Source organism: Aethalodelphis obliquidens, unplaced genomic scaffold, assembly GCF_003676395.1.
Source record: "Aethalodelphis obliquidens isolate GAN/ISIS:26980383/991018 unplaced genomic scaffold, ASM367639v1 scaffold50, whole genome shotgun sequence".
Classification (NCBI taxonomy): Eukaryota; Metazoa; Chordata; class Mammalia; order Artiodactyla; family Delphinidae; genus Aethalodelphis; species Aethalodelphis obliquidens.
In genome coordinates this window covers 9,548,501-9,568,832 of record NW_020837994.1, presented here as the reverse complement: position 1 = coordinate 9,568,832, position 20,332 = coordinate 9,548,501, and the positions used below count along the sequence as shown (strand labels likewise).

General features: G+C 37.3%; 1 protein-coding gene across 2 annotated transcripts in view; it reads right to left on the bottom strand.

Annotated features, from left to right (window-relative positions):
* Positions 1 to 11,806: 11,806 nt before the first annotated feature.
* The window catches only part of DDIAS (DNA damage induced apoptosis suppressor), a 35,538-nt gene continuing 27,012 nt past the window's right edge, over positions 11,807 to 20,332 (bottom strand). The window contains exon 10 of one of the 2 annotated variants that reach the window (XR_003428107.1): positions 11,807 to 12,067. The gene's annotated coding sequence lies outside the window, so the exon portion shown is untranslated. The remainder of the gene's footprint in view (positions 12,068 to 20,332) is intronic. The other variant, XM_027083523.1, reaches the window with a different exon arrangement.

The window sequence follows — 20,332 nt, the reverse complement described above, 5'->3', positions numbered from 1 at the left end:
GAAAAAAAAAAGAGAGAATGGTAGATACCCTAATATAAAAGATTAGCTCTAAAACATTATGAGTAGTGTGAGAAAACAGACCCGATCTGACCAAAATACTGTGGATTAATGGACTGCCGTGCAGAGTTCCAAGCAGAGCACAGTCCTTGATAGCAGGTCACATCTTTTACTTCCTGGTACTATCCATCTTGGACAGACCAAGGCTTAGGATTTTGTAGAAGTTTTTAGTACGGTAAGTGAGAATAGCAACAGATGAAAAGTCTCACAATTTTTGTATCTGCAATGATAACCTTAGAAAAATTCTGCTTCTAGAAGCAGATTGAGTAGTCATTTGTCATCTCCTTGTAGTAATATTACTCTCTGACTCATGACCATTCATTCTTTCCTGTTTCTTTTTCTTTTCCTCTCTCTCTTTCCTGGTCTTCCCTTTTTACCTCCTCTCCTCCTTATCCCCCTCCTTCCCTCCCTTCCTTATATACATGTGTTACTGCAAATCTCCAATTCAAATGGAGGTATATATGCCTTTACTTAGCCAATTTAAAAACAGAACTCAAAATGGAAGCCATGCTGCTGAATATGTGTTACTGTTTCTTCAGTGCCATACTTTGATACCTTCCAATTTGTTCACTGATATAAATGCAAATTGGGAAAATAATTAAACCTATTTGCTGTTGATGCTGTCAGATGTTTCTGTAGCTTGCTGCTTAGTATAATTGAGGGATGAGTAATGGGATAAGGATATGATACATAATTCCACTGTTGCTGTAGATGGTGGCAGTCTTGGTCCTGATATATTGATGTGTGAAAGCTACTGAGTTTTAAAGCAATGAGTCATGTGGAGACACAATATTGGTGAAGCCTTTCTAGCATTTCCTTAGTAGGTTTCAGAGCGACCTATCTGCACATGGGGACTGTACATATTGTTTAAGGGACTGATACTTATGGTTGGCCTCACCACGCTTGTCCTGATCCTATGGGTAAGAGAAAGAGATCCCAGAAGTTTGAAATGCTTTTATTTTAGAACCTATCTCTATAGGAAAGAAAAATCATTTTAATAAACATCAAACAAAATAATTTATCATGGTTGCCTTTCCCTCCCCATTTTCCCCACCAAGCCAGCAAGTAAAGGTGTTCAGAAAAGTTCATCAAAGTGGGCAGAAGAACTCTTTTTAAATGTTGAGGAAATGTCCCTAAGTTTAGGTTTACTATCTGTCATTTAGGGCAAAAATCCAAAGTCCCCAGCATATCATGACTCAACTTTGTCTCACAGCATAAGTGTGTTGAAAATAAAGTTGCTTTATGAACTCAGAGAATAGAACATTGTTAGATTGGACAAATTTAGTTGTAAAATAACAGGTTGTAGGGCCACTCTTGCATTCTGAAATTATTTCCTAGGGCTCAGTCTCCTTTATCTACTCTTGGCCAAACTCAGAAGGGTATTAGAAAGCTCTGCTCTTGGCCCCTTTCTTCCCTGTGACCCTTCCCAGCCTTTCTGTACTTACAGTCACCCATCTATGGCACATCAGCAAGGACACATGAGAATGCAGGGCTTTGTTTCTTTTTTTCTCTTAGTTGTATGAATTCTAGATTAGGCCTTATGGACACTTGTTCACTGATGTATCTCAAGTTTGAGAACAAGCCCTGACAATATTGTAGGTGCTCAATAAATATTAGTTGAATAAACGACTTAGTGCCAAGAGGAGCTTTTTCAGTTAAACAGAAATTTATCAAATAGAACTTGAGAAAGGACACTAATTAAATGTGGCCATCTTAACACAGGCCAGGACCTAAACTTACTGGTTTGCCTACTAGTCCTTATTGTCTTGGCAATATTTGCTAAGATGAACCTTCTTAAATAAAAATGAATTCTCATTTAATGGTGGATGAAACAGAGAGTTGCTTTCTCATAATTCAGTATGGCTTGATCTGACTCAAAAGACTACCAGAGTCCATGTCTGCCTCCATTTTGGTGTGATCTTTTTCTTTTTTTTAATAATGTTACTAAATATATGGCGAACTTTTCTTCAATTTACAACACGTCGTATTCATGTCATATAGTCAGATTTGGGGAATCTGTGAAATCATGTAGTTTGCTTATATTAATGATATTATGGCTTTGTCCAGACTGTATCCTCAAAGGATTTTATGCTTTGTCCTTTACCTATGCAAGGCTTTTTAGTCCTTTATGTGCTTGTGTTAGATCTATTGAATTATATTAACATTTAAATTTGATTATATGGGGCCAGTTATCCTTTCTGTGGATTACTTAGATAGGCCATTAGTTTTTCCTGGCCATTTTTTCCTTCTGTTTTTTTTTAGTCATTTCATGTTAGCACCTCTACCTGAGTAAAGAGGAAAGAAAATAACTAAAAATGAAAGTGAAATGGATTGATTTGACAATGTGTCAATTTCTGAGTTAGAGTTTGGTAAGAAAGGTAAAAACCACTGGCCAAAATAAGACACTTGGATTAGGGCTGTTTCCTGTAAACAATTTAGACTTGCTGGAGAGGGGAGGCAGAATTTAACCAAAGGCTGGATTCTTCTTTCTTCTTCTGTTTATGAATTTATGTCTTTGGAGGACACTGGTGACATCCAGTGTTAGATCATGATTTGCCTCGTTTGCCCTTTAAGCTATCCCATAATTCTTCCAGATCCAGCATCAAGTTTCAGTTAATGCATCTTTCTGAAAAAACACCAGTTGCAAGTGATTTTGAATTGGTCCTCTGACTAAAATGGAAACTTCTTTTTTTTAATAATAAACTAAGCTACGTGAATGAGATCATATTATAATAAGGAAAAAACTATTTAATTTTTTGCCCCATGTATCAAACCAATAGCTTTAAAGATAGACATTTTCTATTTCTTAATCCTGCAGAACTCTGTATTTCATAACCATAAGTACTTTAGGGACTACTGCCCTATTAGCCTGTAGAAGAGCTCTTCTAGGGTTTACCCTTTTTTTCTAGAGTTTTTTTTTTTAACTTCAACTGGTTACTTATTCTCCTCAACCATGGCCCCGACAGATGTGTTTCAGTGCAACTATAATCCTCTTGAGACTTAACTTGAAAATGAAAAGCAGTGAAAAAACATGTGTTATCTCATCCTTCTGACAAAATGTACTCCATGTAAGCAGTGTGTGGCTGAACACTAATTTGGGGATAAGAGAGGGATGTGTTTTTTTGTTTTTCTTCTTTTTGGATTTCATATCTGTGACATGAGCCTACTTGTGTTTGGAGGGAAAACTGGCTTCCCTGACATTCTCACACTGGGGAGAAAGCATACTGAATTAAGAAATTATCATCCCTTCCAACAGCTCATTAATAATGTTAGAGCAAGGGAGATGATACTTCATCTCCTTTCCTAAACCCATGGGAACATTGCAATCATTCTGGGGAGCCATAGTTTAAAAACAAACTGAGGCATAACAAAGATGGTGAAGGAGTTTAAAATTTAAGACATCTGAAGAATATTTGAAGGATTTAGGGAAATATAGCTTGGGAAAGAGAGAGGAACACAGTACGTTAGAGCAAGACTCTGTTGTTCAAAGGGGTGGAACGAGGCCCACTGAATAGAGGTCATAGGGCCACAGATTTGAACTTCACGTAAGGGAGAACTTTCTCAAAAAGTTGGTTCACCATGGAAGGGGCTGCCTCTGTCAAGCAAAGGCTAGATAAGAACTTGGCAAAGATGATGTGGAGAAGATCCCAGCATTTGTTGGGGTGGCCCAGATGACCTATTAAAATTCTATGTTGTAGTACTTTGCTTCTCGTAACACGTTCAGTTAAATATCTGCTGACCCACAGCTTTTTTTTTTTTTTTTTTTTTTTTAAGGCTTTGCGCTTCTGCCCAAAGTGCATCCTACTCTCCAGGAAGGAGGGTGGTTACATGTCATTAGGTTGAGACTGGCTTGCTGTTATGCCCTAGGCTGGGATTGCTTTCCAAGTCCATTCATTGATATCCTGTTGAAATCACAAACTGATTCTTGAGTTAAAGATTAAAAAGGTATTGTTTTAGTAGAAGTTGAAATCTACATGAAATCATGGAAATTATGTATTTGTCACTTGCCAAACATAGGCCAAGCTCAGTGTTAGTGAGTAGTTGGTATTTCTTCAGGATTTCAGGATAGGCCTCTTTAGCAGAGCGGAATCGTCAGTTAAAATCCCGTAAATTACCAATGTAAAGTTTTGCAGCTCCTGTCACAGATGGGCTGATGGTCACTGGCAAAAAGCAGGCCCCAAAATCTATTTTGGAAAAGTCTCAAATGACATTTGGTTAGTCGATTTGATTCTCTTGAAAAAGCATGATCTGAAAATAATTTTAAAAGAACGGAGGCCAAATTGCTCTATGTAGAAAGTAACAAAATATAGGTCTTTGATTTGAAAATCAGAGATAACTATAAGCAACACTTGCTAATAAAGCCCATTACCCAAGTGATTCCTCCACCTGCAAGGTAACTTGCAACCTTGGAAGGCTGGTAGATGGCTCTTCATTGGTCTTTCTAAAAAAGTCATTGGTCTTGCATCAGTATGGTGAGAAACACTTCAGTTTGGGTGAGAATTTCTTTGACTCCTTTGGATAAGAAGTCAGAGCACAAAAGCTACCCTCTTCTTTAACTGACTTTGTGACATGCAAGAGTCAAAATTTTACTTTCCCACTGAGTTAAAGCAGAATTTTCAGAGGTATTGTGTTCTAGTTCCCTTGGCGGGTTGTGACTTTGACACTTCAGGGAGTGATGTAGGGAGGTATTTAGAAGGGGGGAACACTAGGCTAGGTGTTAGGGGTCCTAATATTCCCATGAATTAGCTATAACATTATGCAAAGCACAATCTCTTGCAGTTTCCTCCTCCACAAGATAGACTAATAGTAATAATACCTGTCAGAATTATTGTAAAAATTAGATAAATTGAAAATGCTTGGTAAACAGTAAACACTCAAATATTAGTTTTCTCCTTGATTAAGAGCAGACTTTGGATGGTCTGATACAACTATAGATCCTTAGAACAAAACAAGGAATCCTCCTGACTTAAAAAAAAAAACTCCATTTCTGAAAGGGCCTTAAAAGAAAATCACTCATTTGGTCCATTCTTCTGCCTTAGGGCATAACTGTTACCCAAGAGACTCCACTTCTTTACGTACTTCAAGAAAGGTATTCTCTCTCTCTACCCAGTGGGCAATTCCAGGGTCGTAAACTCATTATCAGGAAACTTAACCTTATTACCGAGATACCTCACAGTGCAATTTGAACCTCTCTCTTCTTGATCCCATTCTCCATTAGAAGATAAATGCGTTCATCCTGTTTTCTTTTTAAAGGGCCATGTTTGCCATTTATTATAGCCTTTCTGCCTCAATTTTTTTTTAATTGACAGAAAAATCTCATTAAGGTGATAATTATTATTCCCTTGGGGAATGTCAGGATAGGTATTTATAAATTCTTAGCTTCTTATTGATATCAGATTTAGATCACAATCTTACTGTTGATTAACTCTTCAGTTATCCATGTATTTTCTTCTTTAGTTAACATATAATTGATAACCAAGTATGCTTCTGAAGAATTATTCTGGTTATGTGGCTCTTGTTTTCTCCTCTTGGTAAAAATGGAGTCATGAATCCCAGTTTTGTCAACTGCTTTTAGGATGTAATTTCATACATGACATTATTTGATGGACGTAATTACCAACACCTAAATTTAGCAGGGTTTCTTTCCCTTTCTACATGTGCACTAAGTTCTGAAATAAAAATTGGAATACCAAATGCCTAATAAAGCAAAAATTCCTGCACAGAATATCAGAAGATACGAATCCGGTCTGCTAGGATAATTTGTCACTAGTTGGTTGAATGGTACAGAGCTTTTGTTTAAGGTTACACAGTCATGCCTGGGTTAAATAACAACAGCAAAACTTGATAAGCCCTCTGAAAAACAGCTGCTAAACATACTGCTTTCTGGAAAGTAATCATTAAGAATATATATTCTCTTGTCCTATACAGTTGCAGAATGTTAGTAGAACTTTCTTGTAGGCTCCCTGACAATGAATGTCAATTGATTTATTAAAAAAATTTTTTGTGTGTGAACCCTTTTATCCCTTTAAGGTATGTTGGGGCTTTCATGTTCCTGTTGTAGAAAATTTCAAATGACTGGAATGCTGACTCCTAATTTCTGCTCACTGAAGTGTCCTCTAGACATACCAGAAGGTTGGGGCTTCTTTGTTGATATGTAAGGGAGCTACTTAAATACACTTACATAAATGTAAGTGTGTGAGTAAAATTGCTATTTTCAGCAAAAAAAAACCAACAAAAACCTTTGCTTAAAATTTCAGATAAAAAAAATTTCAGATAATAAAGGGTTGAGTTTTTTTTAGATCATCTAAAGGGAAAAAGTGTGCCCATATATATTGTTGCATACATTTTAATGCATGACTTTTAGTATAGGGATGAAATAAAATACAAAATATATAATTCTGGAGGTCTTCTCAGCAGCTAGTTAAAATATTTAGAGAAGTTGTTTTATGAAGACTTAGAGAATCCCTGATTTCCCTTTTCCTATCTCTTTCGATCAAAATGTAAACATAGTTTTCACAAACATGTTCATCATGGAATCATATGAACTCAACTCTTAATTGGTTGTTGGTTTCAAGCATAGGCTCTCAGTAATATCTGAATACATCTGAATATAAAATCTATTTCAACACAAGCAAAATACTTGATTTTAAATGTTAATATGCAGATATTAACAGGATGCTGTATCATGTCTTATGTGTTCATGTATTTTTTTAATAAAATGCCTGTTAGAAATATAAGCTGATGATGACCTGAGTGCAATTAGCTGAAAACATTGTATAGAAAGGTGATTGTGTGAAAACGTCACTCAACATTAAAAAGGGGGATGAGGGAGCAGGAATCTGAGCAAAATATTTTAAAATGAAGTTGCATTTCTCTTTTTAAAATTAAGATATAATTCATACACCATTCAATTCACTCCTTTAAAGTGTATAATTCAGTGGTTTTTTTAGTATTTTTACAAAGTTGTGCAACCATCACCATTATCTAACTCCAGAACATTTTCATCATCTCCCAATGAAATTCTGTACCCATGGGCAATCACTCTCCCTGCTTCCCCACCATCATCTAGCAACCACTAATCTATTTTCTCATTATAGATTTGCCTATCCTGGACATTTCATATAAAAAGAATCATATAATATGTGCTCTTTTGTGTCTGGCTTCTTTCACTTTGCATAATGTTTTCAAGTTTCATGTTATACCATGTTTCATGTTATAGCATGAATCAATACATTCTTTTTATGGCTAAATAATATTCCATTGTATGTATATATGTACCAGATGTTACCTGTCCATTCATCAGTTGATGGACATTTGGGTTATTTTCACTTTTTGGCTATTATAAATAATGCTGCTATAAATATCTGTGTACAAGTTTTCTGTGTGGGCATATGTTTTCACATCTTTTAATTAGTCTAGCAAATCAAAGTCACTTGGGTTCATTTAAGTAGGGCCTCTTAAAATCCTACTTAGAGGATGCAACTTATAATCTTAGATCAACTGGTCAATTAGGAGATTCTTGAATAATGGCTAACACCCTAATATGGCTATAAGAATTTTTCTATGAGCCTATCATTTAGATAGTCAATTTCATGAAGACTGCTTCAGTCTTGTAGAAATTGAATTGTTATCACTAGAGAATTTCCAAGTCCTCCACATTTTTTGAAAGGGCGGCTACAAATCATGCTGGAGAGCAGCACTCAATCTTCTAGGATTCAATGAAGGAGCACTTTTTTTTTTTTTTTTTTTGGCGGTACGCGGGCCTCTCACTGCCGTGGCCTCTCCCATTGCGGAGCACAGGCTCCAGACGCGCAGGCTCAGCAGCCATGGCTCACGGGCCCAGCCGCTCCGTGGCATGTGGGATCTTCCCGGACCGGGGCACGAACCCGTGTCCCCTGCATCGGCAGGTGGACTCTCAACCACTGCGCCACCAGGGAAGCCCTAGGAGCACTTTTAATATACAATTTCCTTTACATATATCGACTGTCTTTTAAAGTTTGGGTTTTCCTTCTTTAAAAAACATTGTCAAATTGCCAAACCACTTGACTGTCCATTGTAGCTTCGGTTGTTATTAAGAAATAATTCATACTGAGAGTAAAAGTAAAAAGAATGTATTTTGTGTGCAAAGGATGAATGTATTAACAACTTTTTATTTGTAACAGAATTTTTTAAAAAGGTGAATAGAAATTGCTTTCCCATGTACTTGTAAATAAATAAACATTTCCTGTTGCCCACATTTGGACAATCATATGCCATCAAACTATGTAAAAAGCATACAAGCTTTAAGTACACTAATGTCCTTCAGCATGAAATGTGCTCTGGATTTGGGGATCTGGAGGCTTGAGTTTGAATGTCGATTCTCTAAATGGCTAACCTTAGACAAATTGTTTAACATTTTGCACCATGGATTTCTTTCTTATAAAATACGGGGCTACATTGAGTAAGGCCTCCTCCAATTATAACAGTAAATAAGATTCCTCTGCTATATTCAGGATGTGAAAATTATATGTTAGTTATTTCTAATGGTGAGAAAAATGTTTTATCCTATCATATATTGGAAGGAGTATTACACTGAGAAGCATGAGTCAAATTCTAGTCCCAGCTGATACTGAGAAGCTGTGTGACTTCAGGGTAATCATTTAATTTCAAGCCTTTATTTTCCCAACTGTAAAATATGGGCACTAGATTGGATATCTTTAAGATACCTTCCAGCTAAAACACATTATATGGTTCTATTTTTTTAGAGATATCATTTAAAATATTATCCTTCATAATTAGGAATAAGACTACTTATGCATTACTAATAAGGCACTCATTCACCCATTCATTCATTCGCCATTTATTGACCATATACTATAGGGTAGGTGCAGGAATCTGCTTTTAGATGTCTCTCACCTCCACTGCAGGAGTCACGGATTTGCACCTTTTCTTGAAACTCATCCCCACTTCACCTCTTGCCTCTCACTCTGCCTTGCGATATGCATTTGAGAGACAAATGTCCTGGATTAAGACTGAGTACAGTGGGTCATGGAGCATGGTAGAGTTAACAGGATAAAAAGGAATCGCACTATGACTTTGGGCTCCCTGGCATGGTGTTCTTCAGTTAACTGAGCATAGGCAATCTGTAACCTTATTTGACATTAACATTTTAACATTCATAAATACTGGGCTTTGCAAAATCACTTACTATAATTTTGCTTTTGTCAAATGATAGCTTCTCAGCAGTTGGTATGAGACTCAATTTTGCTCTTTTAACATGTTTATTAAAAAGATGTATTTGCAGGAATTTCTCTTCTGAATTTATATATCCTGTGCTTTTAAGTGTTCTATTATTAATATTAATTTGAACCATGTGAAATTGTGTTTTTTAGGTCAAAATCAGTCAGATATTGGCAATTTCATATGATTCTAATATGACCTAGTTAGTCGTAAGCAGCAAAGACTGGGAGGCAAATACCACCAGTTGGAGGAGAAACTTTGACTCTTAAGTGTTTTCATTCTGTTGTTGGGGGGGGGGGGGTTTGCCATTAAGGGAATTTTGACAAGTTTATTTCAACTTGTGCATTGGTTTTTTCCATTAGTTAAATGGAACAAATTGCAAACTCGAATAGAATTTTTAAATGCTTATTCATATACAAATCAGTACAGATCACTGGAAGAAAATTATAAATGTGGTTTATTCCCCAAATATCTAAATGTTTAGGTCACTGTGTTTCTCATTTGGGCAATGTAATGATTCAGATGTATAATTCTTTGGCAAATTGGAAATCAGTGTTTTGAAAAAACTTGAGAATCACTGTCATTAATTTACTCCATTATTTCACATCTTCTGACTGGCAGAATATACCTGCTATATGCTATCTATATACTCCCAAACACATCTGCAGCTGAGAGATGAAACCTGGAGCTATTTTTAAACCACAATCATGTGGCTGTGCTTTTGGCCAGGTGCTCACCTCTGAAGATTTCAAGAATCAAAATATCTTATTTCCATTACTTGCAGGAAACCACATATTAGTAACATAAGACAGACTATCTAAATTTTAATACTTGGAATTTATTCAGGCTTCCCAGAGAATAGTTGTATTTTCACATCTAGATAAAAATAAGCTTGAGGAAACAGGCTAGTCTTTCTGACTTTGATCTTAAAGATGAAACCACAAGAACTAACAACTTGCATGTGGCCTAAAATTCTATAAAGTTTACTGATGTTCATATTTACATTTAATCCTGATTGTAAACTTGTGAAATACTTTCAGCACTTTTGGAGTAGAAACTGCACAGGTAGGGACTTCCCTGGTGGTCCAGTGGTTAAGACTCTGTGCTTACACTGCAGGGGGCACGGGTTTGATCCCTGGTCAGGGAACTAAGACCCTGAATGCTGTGTGCCCAAAAAAAAAAAAAGAAAAGCGCACTGGTATAGAAGACAAAGATTAAGACCCTGCTTTGAACATGGAAAGCATTCTAGGCAAGTTATTTAACCTCTTCTTATCTCAGTTTCCTCATTATAAAATGAGGGTCTCAACATTGGTATTCATTTATTTATCAAGCACCTAGTATGTCCCAAGTAGTGTTCTAGTCACAGAAACTATAGCAGTGAACAAAGTTTAAAAAAACAAAACAAACACAACTTAATTTCATGGAATTGATTTAGCATGGGAGGGGTAGAAAATATGAACCTGGGCAAGGAGAGAAGCAGTGATGGTAGAGTATTGATACGTCATATAAGGTGGTTAAGGGAGGCCCTCATTGATAATATGTCATTTAATAGTAGACCTGAAAGAAGTGACAGAGTGAATGGTGTATGCATTTTGGTGAAAAGTGTTCTAGGCAGAGGGAACAGAATGTACAAAGGCCTCAAGGCAAAGGGATGCCAACAAGGCTAAAACAAAATGAAAAAGTGAGGGGCAAAGGTTTGAGGGGAGTGGTGGCATGGATCATTGCACCTTGGAGTCCACTGCAAAGACTTTGGTTTTTAGACTTAGAGTGAGCTGGAGCCTTTGGAGGGTTTTGAGTAGAGGAGTGACTTTACTTACATTTTAACAAGATCACCCTGATGCCCTGTTGAGGGTAGATTATAAACAGGCAAAGGCAGTACCAGGGAGACTATTTAAGGAGATCACTGCTATAATCCAGGTGAAAGAAAGTGACTTGGGACATGGGAGTAGGTGTGGAGATTGTGGGAAGTGCTCCTATTCTGGCTCTATTTTATTTACCTTTTTAAATTTTTTTAAATTGAGCTGGGGCTTCCCTGGTGGCGCAGTGGTTAAGAATCCACCTGCCAATGCAGGGGACATGGGTTCGAGCCCTGGTCTGGGAAGATCCCACACGCCGCGAAGCAACTAAGCCAGTGTACCACAACTACTGAGCCTGTGCTCTAGAGCCTGCAAGACACAACTACCGAGCCCACATGCCACAACTGCTGAAGCCTGTACGCCTAGAGCCCGTGCTCCGCAACAAGAGAAGCCACTGCAATGAGAAGCCCCGTGCACTCAACGAAGAGCATCCCCCGCTCACTGCAACGCCCGTGCGCAGCAATGAAGACCCAGCACAGCCAAAAATAAAATAAATTAAAAAAAATAAATTAAAAAAAAATTAAAAATAAAATACTAAAAAATAGAGCTACTCATATTTTTAAAAAATTGAGCTATAATTGACATATAACATTGTATTAGTTTCAGGTGTGCAACATAATGATTTGACATATGTATATATTGCAAAATGATTGCCACAATAATGCTAGTTAACATCCATCACCACACACAGAAACAATTTTTTGTGTGTGATGAGAACTATTTAACTTTTTATTATAGAAAATGTCAAACATAGGTAAAACATAGTAGACTAGTATTGATATAATGAACCTCCATGTACACATCACTCACCTTCAACAGTTACCGACTCATGATCAATCTTGTTTCTTCTATATTCCCATTTTCTCCATTCTGTAGTTTTGCAGCAAGGCCCACATATCATGTAATTTCATCTAAAAATACTTCAGAATGTATCACTAAAAGAATTTAAAAGACAACAATATTATAATCATATCTAAAAAGTTTTAAATAATTTTTAATGCCCTCAAACATGGATTCTGTATATATTTTAAAGATAGAGCCTACAGGTCTTGCTCATGGTTTATTTATTTTTTTGGCTGCCCTGCACAGCAGTTTGTGGGATCTTAGTTCCCTGACCAGGGATTGAACCCGGGCCCTCGGCAGTGAAAACACTGAGTCCTAACTGCTGGACCACCAGGGAATTCCCATTGCTCATGGTTTAGATGTAGAGAAAGAGGAGCCAAGGATGACACTGAAGTTTTTGGCTTGAGCAACTGGTAGTGTTTTACTGACATTTATAAGGAAAACACTGTTGGAGGAGTAGTTATGGCGGGCAGGGTGAACCAGGAGTTTGGTTTAGGACCTGTCCAGTTTGAGATGTCTATTCGATATCCAAATAGAGAGATTGAGTTGGCAGCTATATATATGTTTCTGAAATTTGGGAAGATCAGGCTGGAGGTAGAAATTTGGGAGCTGATACCACAATGATGGTACTGAAAGTCATAAAACTGTTTGATGTCACCAAAGAAGTGAATGTAAGTGGAAAAGAGGACTGAGGACTGAACCCTGGAGTACTCCCAACACTTAGTCAGGGATAAGAAAGAACCAGCAAGGGATAGAACACATGACCAGTGAAACAGGAAGAAAACAGAGTGGTATTCTGAAAGCCTAGTGAAGAAAGTATTTCAAGGAGGATGCAATCACCTGTGTCAAATGCTGCTAATATATTAAGAGAGGCAAGGACTAAGAGATGACCGTGGAGTTAGCAAGGGTGAAGGTCATGGATGATGCTGAAAGAGTTATTTTATCAGAGTGACGGGGATGAGAGAATGCCTTGCTTGGGTTCAGGAGAATCAGAAGAGAGATGAACAGTGGCTATAATATAAATCTTTTAAGGAGTTTTTGCTGATAAGGGGTGTTGAGAGGAATATGAAGTCAAAAAAGAGTTTTGGGGGCTTCCCTGGTGGCACAGTGGTTGAGAGTCCATCTGCTGATGCAGGGGACACGGGTTCGTGCCCCGGTCCAGGAAGATTCCACATGCCGTGGAGCGGCTAGGCCCGTGAGCCACGGCCGCTGAGCCTGCGCGTCCGGAGCCTGTGCTCCGCAACGGGAGAGGCCACAGCAGTGAGAGGCCCGCGTACCGCCAAAAAAAAAAAAAAAAAAAAAAGAGTTTTGTTTTTAAAGCAGGATATATTAGCACTGATGGGAATGATCATGGAATGAGACAGTGAGAATGTTAAATAATATATATGGGTACCTAACACATAGAAGGCATACAAATGTTAGTTCTTTTCTCTTCGGGCCTTTTTAATAAAGAGTTAAACAAGCTGGAGCCACAGACAGCTATTTTACTAATTAGTGGGCATCGAGAGCAGAATTATTTAGCTTTAGATAATTGTGCAAGGCAAAATGTGGGTGAAATACAGATATATGTGGCATATTTGGTTACATATAATAATAAACCCGAGAAAACAAGGCAGGGTTTCTTTTTCTCATGTGAAAGAAGTCTAGAGGTTGGAAGCCTGGAATGGGTAGTACTGTGGTTTCATGGTGTTATCAGTGACTTGGGCTCTCTCTCATTCTGGCCTCTATTTTCAAGACCACCTTCCTGTCCAGGATAGCTGCTAGAGGCCTAGCCATCACGTCCCAGTCTCCACAGCAGGAAGGAAGAAAGAGAAAGGAAGGAGGAAGAAGGGCTTGATCCCTTCATTCTAAGGAAACTTCTTGGAAGTTCCACACAACATTTCCATTTATATCTTTCTGACCAGAACTTGACCTGCCAGGGAGGCAGGGAAATACAGTCTCTCAATAGGGCATATTTCTCTCCTGAATAAAATAGGGGTTTTATTACAAAGGAAGAAGCAGAGAATGGATATTAGGGTAGGCTGTTAGCAATCTTTGCCTTAGTATTTGTGGGAAGAGCATGGACAAAAGACCTATGTTTGAACCCTAGCTCTACCATATACTGGTTATGGCCTTGAACAAGTTATTTTATCTCTGTGCCTCAATTTTCTCTTCTTTAAAATTGAGCTAATACTAGTGCTCAGAATACTAGTGCTACTCTGAGGATTAAATGAAATAATACAAGTAAAGTGCCATTGTGTCTGGCATATAATAGGCACATAATAAATAACACTACATATATGAAATAAAAATTAGTCATCTAGCAGGCCATTGAGAGATGGTGTCTTAGTCTCTTCAGGCTGCTATACCAAAATTCCATAGATTGGATGGCTTATAAACATCAGAAATTTACTTCTCACAGTTCTGGAAGCTGGGAAGTCCAAGATCGAGGTGCCTGCAGATTTGGTATCTGGTGAGGGTATGTTTCCTGGTTCATAGATGGCCATCTTTTCACTGTGTTCTCACATGGTACAAGGGGTGAGGGAGCTCTCTGTGACCTCTTTAATAAGGGCTTTTCCCTCATGACCTAATCACCTCCCAAAGACCCTACCTCCAAACATCATCACTTTGGGGATTAGGTTTCAACATAGGAATTTCGGGGATGGGGGGGACACAAACATTCAATCTACAGCAGATTGTATTAGTTAATTGGGCTGACTGGCTGCTTAGTTACAGGTTCAATATGAGAGTTACCATATCCACTTCCCCTTTGTTACATAAGAAATACCCCAAGATCTAAGAGAGCTGTAACATACTGTCAATGGCATTTATTGACTCCAGTTAACTTAATCATGTCCCTTAAGCTTATGCTTTCAATGAATCCCTTTATCTGATACCAGCCAAGCTGTAAGCCCTGAGACAAGTAATCTGGTTAAGGCCTGCTGAAAAAATGCCTGTTTTACCAAACACATGTATCTTAAGCTTAGATCTTCAAAGAGTGGGAAAATGCTTCTCCAGCTCCTGCTGATTTTTAGGTCTCTGTTTTAGCCATCTTTGATAACATCTATTTTGGTTGGTTGACTTTGTAATTATTGGAGTCATAGTCAATGGCCAGTGTATACAGCACCTGGATCTAATTACAGGTGCTATTGTGTCCATCAACCCAGGCCCTGAGCCCCTGTATTTGCTGTATACAAAATGAGAAAGCTGCTGGTCAGCCCTGGGTTTTGCAATGTCATGAGTTATCATTTCCCACCCAAGGCAGGCAAGGGATGGACAAACACCTGGCTCTTGGCAGAGTTGGTAGCTCGAGTTAGCAGAAAATTCTTCAGCCAGTGAAGGAATTGTGATGAAGGGAGATAGGCCAAGCGGTCATACACTTCAGCTTGGCACCTAAAGGGAACTGCAGGAAACAGACTGAATCCTATTAGGGAAAAGGCAATATTTTTATAGGTGAGTTCATTTCTCTCCCATGGAGATAATTTTCTCTTATCACATAACAAATTAATTTAGGCTGAAAGTGCAAGTGATGGATCAGATAAAAACAGTGCAGAATACTTCACCTGCCTTCAACCTTAAATTATTCAAGTGGCTGCAGCCACTGGTCAACAAGAAGGCAGAAGTTGTCTCACAGAGAAATGCCTGGCCTAAGAGGTGAGGGCTCTTGCAGCATTCCCCCTAAGGCCTGAGAGGCGGTGCAGTGCACTGGAAAAATCAGAGCTTTGGCTCTGCCACTTAGTGATGTGGCCTTGGCCTTGAGTGAGTTACCTGACTTCTGTAAATGACAAAGTATGTAAAATAACTATGAGGACTGGCCCAAAGAGAGATGCTCCACCTGTCTGTGCCTTTTGTTTCCCTCGTTACAATGCACCTACTTACATTCTTTTCAATTATTTTTAAAACATTAAAAAATATAAACTAAAACATAAATGCAGGAAAACAAGTGTATCATTTAGTAAACTATCATAAGGTAAACACACTTGTATTTGAGTCAAGAAATAGAACTTTGCCAACCATTCCTGAATCTCCTCTCCTTCTCAAAGAAACTATCTTGACTTCATAGTGATCAAGGAATTGACATACTCAAGTGTGCATCTCAAGGCACTGGAGTTTAGTCTTGCCCATTAAAAAAAATTTCATGCGCCTTTTAAATGATTTACAGGCTCCTCCACCATCTTTTTCTTTTCCTTAAAATCATCTGTTGAAGAACATGCATTGTCTGATATGCAGTTTCCTAGTCTGGATTTTGCTGATTTCATTTTTATTGGTGTAGGTCTGCATGTTCTTTTGTCAGTTGTGTATTTTGCAAATTGACAGCTAGATACAGAGGCGAGATTAGACTCAGGTTCAATACTTTTGGCAAGATTAAAGGAAGTGATATATTCTTTCATCTGGAAGCATATAATATCTTGTCTTTTTGGTTTTTTTGAAGATCTAATTGACTTTATTGAATGATTTATGAATCAGGCAGCAAGTCATCTAGTAAATAGACAGGTGCTCCTTGTCTCTTTTTGGAATATTAGCAGCCACTGATGCTCAATGAGCACATCCATTATTCATTGGGGATTGCAAAATGGTGATATTCCATTTCTATCATTTATGAAATGTATTAGTTGGAGTCTTTATAAGGAGAATCTCCCTACAGCTATTTGGTTATCCAATGGTACAGTTTATATAAGAAAATTAAGATAAATGTTTAATTCTTTCCCTTTGTTTTTATAAGTTTTCAAGACAATGAATTGGTTCTCTATCATCATTTGAAGGCACCTAGTGTTTAAAGTATCATTATACTCATGAAAGATATATACATATATATGTCTATATGTGTATATATGTGTACGTGTATACATATAATGCCATACACTCTGATTTTCACTTTTTAAAAAAATTTTCACTGGTTTTTTTGTATCCTTCCAGTAATATTCTACACATATAAAACCATTTATAAATGTTGATGATTATTTGTTTCACTATTTTGCTATTAAAAACAATGCAATATGGGATATCTTTCTTTTTTCTTTTTTTTTTTTTTTTGTGGTACGCGGGCCTCTCACTGCTATGGCCTCTCCCGCTGCGGAGCACAGGGTCCAGACGCACAGGCTCAGTGGCCATGGCTCACGGCCCCAGCCGCTCCGCGGCATGTGGGATCCTCCCGGACCAGGGCACGAACCCGCGTCCCCTGCATCGGCAGGCGGACTCTCAACCACTGCGCCACCAGGGAAGCCCTGGAATATCTTTCTTTAATACTTCTTTATATATGAATATAATTGTGGGATAACTTTTTACAAGTGGAAATGCTTTTATAATTTTCACAGATAATGCCAAATTATCTTACACAGAATTCATACCAATTACATTGCCATCAACAATGAATCAGTGATAAGGGATCATTTCCAAAAATACTTTGAGTTGCAAGGGGGAAGCAAGGGGTCAGAAAAGGATTGGATTTTAATAGAGGGAGAAAGATGGGAAGAAGCCATGGTGGAGGTGAGGAATCGGAATTGGTTAAAGGTATTACAACCATAGAGCAGATGCTAATTCAAAATGGTGTCTGAAGAATAAAGGGGTAGGTGAAAGCAAACAGAAAATTCTGGTATTGGAAGGTGTGGTGGTGTAGAAAGAACACTGAATTTGATGGCAGGAACATGTTCCACACTTACTGTCTTATTTAACTCTCACAGTAGCTTTAAGAGGTATTATTTCTGTTTTACAGATAAGATAGTAGAGGCTATGGGGATAACAATATTTTACAGGATTGAATGAAAGCTAAATGATATAATGTATGTGACATCATGTATTAGAGTGTGAGCTTCTTGATAGCAGTTATCTTAAACCTAGCACAGTGCCAGGTACATTCTGGAAGGCAACAAACAATTTGCTGAATACTTCTAATGAATGATAGAACCTAACAAAGGTCTGCCACATAAGTTATGGCTATCAAGAAATGGTTATCGACTCTTTAAAGACCAGCAGCTAAAAGAAAAGTCTGGCTGGCCGTGGTATCACATTAGATTCTGGTACGTATGCATACATAATCAGTCATCTAATAGGTATAGGTATGACTTTCACAACTGATAATTATCAAAGAAATCTATAAAATGAATAATGCTGATTGAGAAAACCATGTATCTAAAATTTCTCTCTTAGATAAATTTAGGAGTCTATATTTTATGTTTTCCTTGGTAAACACTCTAGGGAAATAAAAAACAGCAGTTTACATATACTTTACTCATTAAATGGTAACAATCTATTAATGAATTGAGGTTGGTTTTTAAATTTAAAAATTTACTTCACCACTTCCTTTCAAAACTAATAAAGGCATTTGTATAATAAAAGGCACTTATGCCATAATGTTAATAAAAATGGAAATAAAATTCAGATCACTTAAAAGGAGGGAGCAAACCATAAGACCCAGTACAGTGGCTATAACTGAGCATCATGTTTGGTTTTGAATTCTTTACAAGAAAAAGGAAAAACAGTCAAGGATGCAGTTCTCATTATTAGAAAATAATTAAACATATCAGTTTTAATGGGAAGACAGGTTCTTTTGCCCCTGGTATTAAATTATAACCAAAACATTTCGTTGCATCTTAGGTAGAAGATCCAGACTAGGCAGTGACTTTAAAGAACAAATGCTAACTAGATAATCCTTCTAGTTTTCCATCAGCTTTTCTCTAACCTTAAGTTTCCAGAGTATTTTTCTATTTAATAATCCTATCATTAGTGCCAAGTATCCAGAAAACACATGATGTTTGTTGTATGAATTCTTGAATTAAAAGAAATGTTGTTGCCAATCTTTATTTAGTATTCAATAATAAAGGAGGCAGAATGGGGCAATAGAGTCCTGGAGTAAGACTTAGGGTACTTCACGTTCTAATCTCTACCTTATGTAAATGTGAATTTTGGGAAGACTTTTAGCATCTTTGGGTCTCAGTTTCCTCATCTATGAGGTTTAGACCAGTGCTTTTTAACCTTGGATTCACATTAGAATCACCTGGAGAGTTTAAAAAAACTACTGATATGTGAGATTTATCCTCACAAATTCTGATAAATCTGGTCTGGGATGAGATCTAGGCATCAATATGGTTTTAAAAGGTCCCAAGTGATTTAAATGAGCAGCCTATGGATGAGAACCACTGATTCAGATGTTTTCCAAGGTCCCCTCCAGGTCTAAAATGCTAAGAACTGATGAGATGCAATATTTAGAAATTTAATAACTGTTTAACAGTCTAATAAGGTAGCTGCAACTTTGAGGGTAGTTTTTTTTTATCATCTAAAAGGAGTAAAAATCCTGGGACATTTATTATTAAATGATAATTCATGGCAGGTCAAATACTGTAATATAGTCACAAATAATTCAGCCATAAAAGATGGACAAAATGCTTAGGGGACAATCTTAACTCAGTTTTCATTGTTGTGTGAGGTATGGGGGACAGAAGATAACTTGCTCATGGTAAGGAATCTAATAGGATTAGGAATTGCCCATCAAGGCAGGACCTCAGAAGGTCTTCAGTGTAGGGGGAATCAGATATAAACCCTCAGCAGTGGAGGAAGGAAACAGTCCCTAAGAAGTTATAGTCATAATCTGACCCCTGTATGATTTAGCACCCAAATTCAGCTCATTTGGCGGATCTAAAAAACTCTCACAGTAGAAATTAACACAACATTATAAATCAATTATACTTCATAAAATAAATTAAAAAAATAAAAAGCCCTCAAATATGAATTTAGTTTAAGTTGTTTTATACTGGTAGTGATTCCAGGCACTTGGCAGAAGCAAATGGAAATCCTTCCCCAGAAAACATTTTCTTAGGCCTCAGAATTCTTATAAATAATTTTCCAAAGAAAACAAGTAGCTCCAGCTAAACTAGGCCTCAAGGAAACATGGCACTATGAGTGAGAACCAGCAGAAAAAAAATATGACAATAGGGACCTATCAAGACTTTAGTTACTGAAACTGTCAAACACAGAATATAAAACAACTATGCTTACTGTGTCTGAAGTAGTAACAGACAAACCTGAAAATGTCTAGAGGAAAAAGAACACTTTAAAATGTGATCTAGCAAATTCAAAAAAAAAAATCCAGCTTTCAGAAAATATATAATTTTTGAAAGAAAAACTCAATGGGTAGGTAGAAAAGTAGATTAGACACAGATGAAGATGTCAGAAGAAATTGTATAGAATGCAGCACAGATATAAAGAGGAAAACAATCAAGGAAAGGTTAAGAGAAATGAAAGAGTGAGAATGCATAACATGTTTAATTGGAATTCTCAAATGAGAGTGAATGGAGTAGAGGCAATATTTTAAGATTATGGCTGAGAAATCTTTAGAACTGTTAAAAGGCACTAATGCACAGATTCAGTAAACTTAATGAATC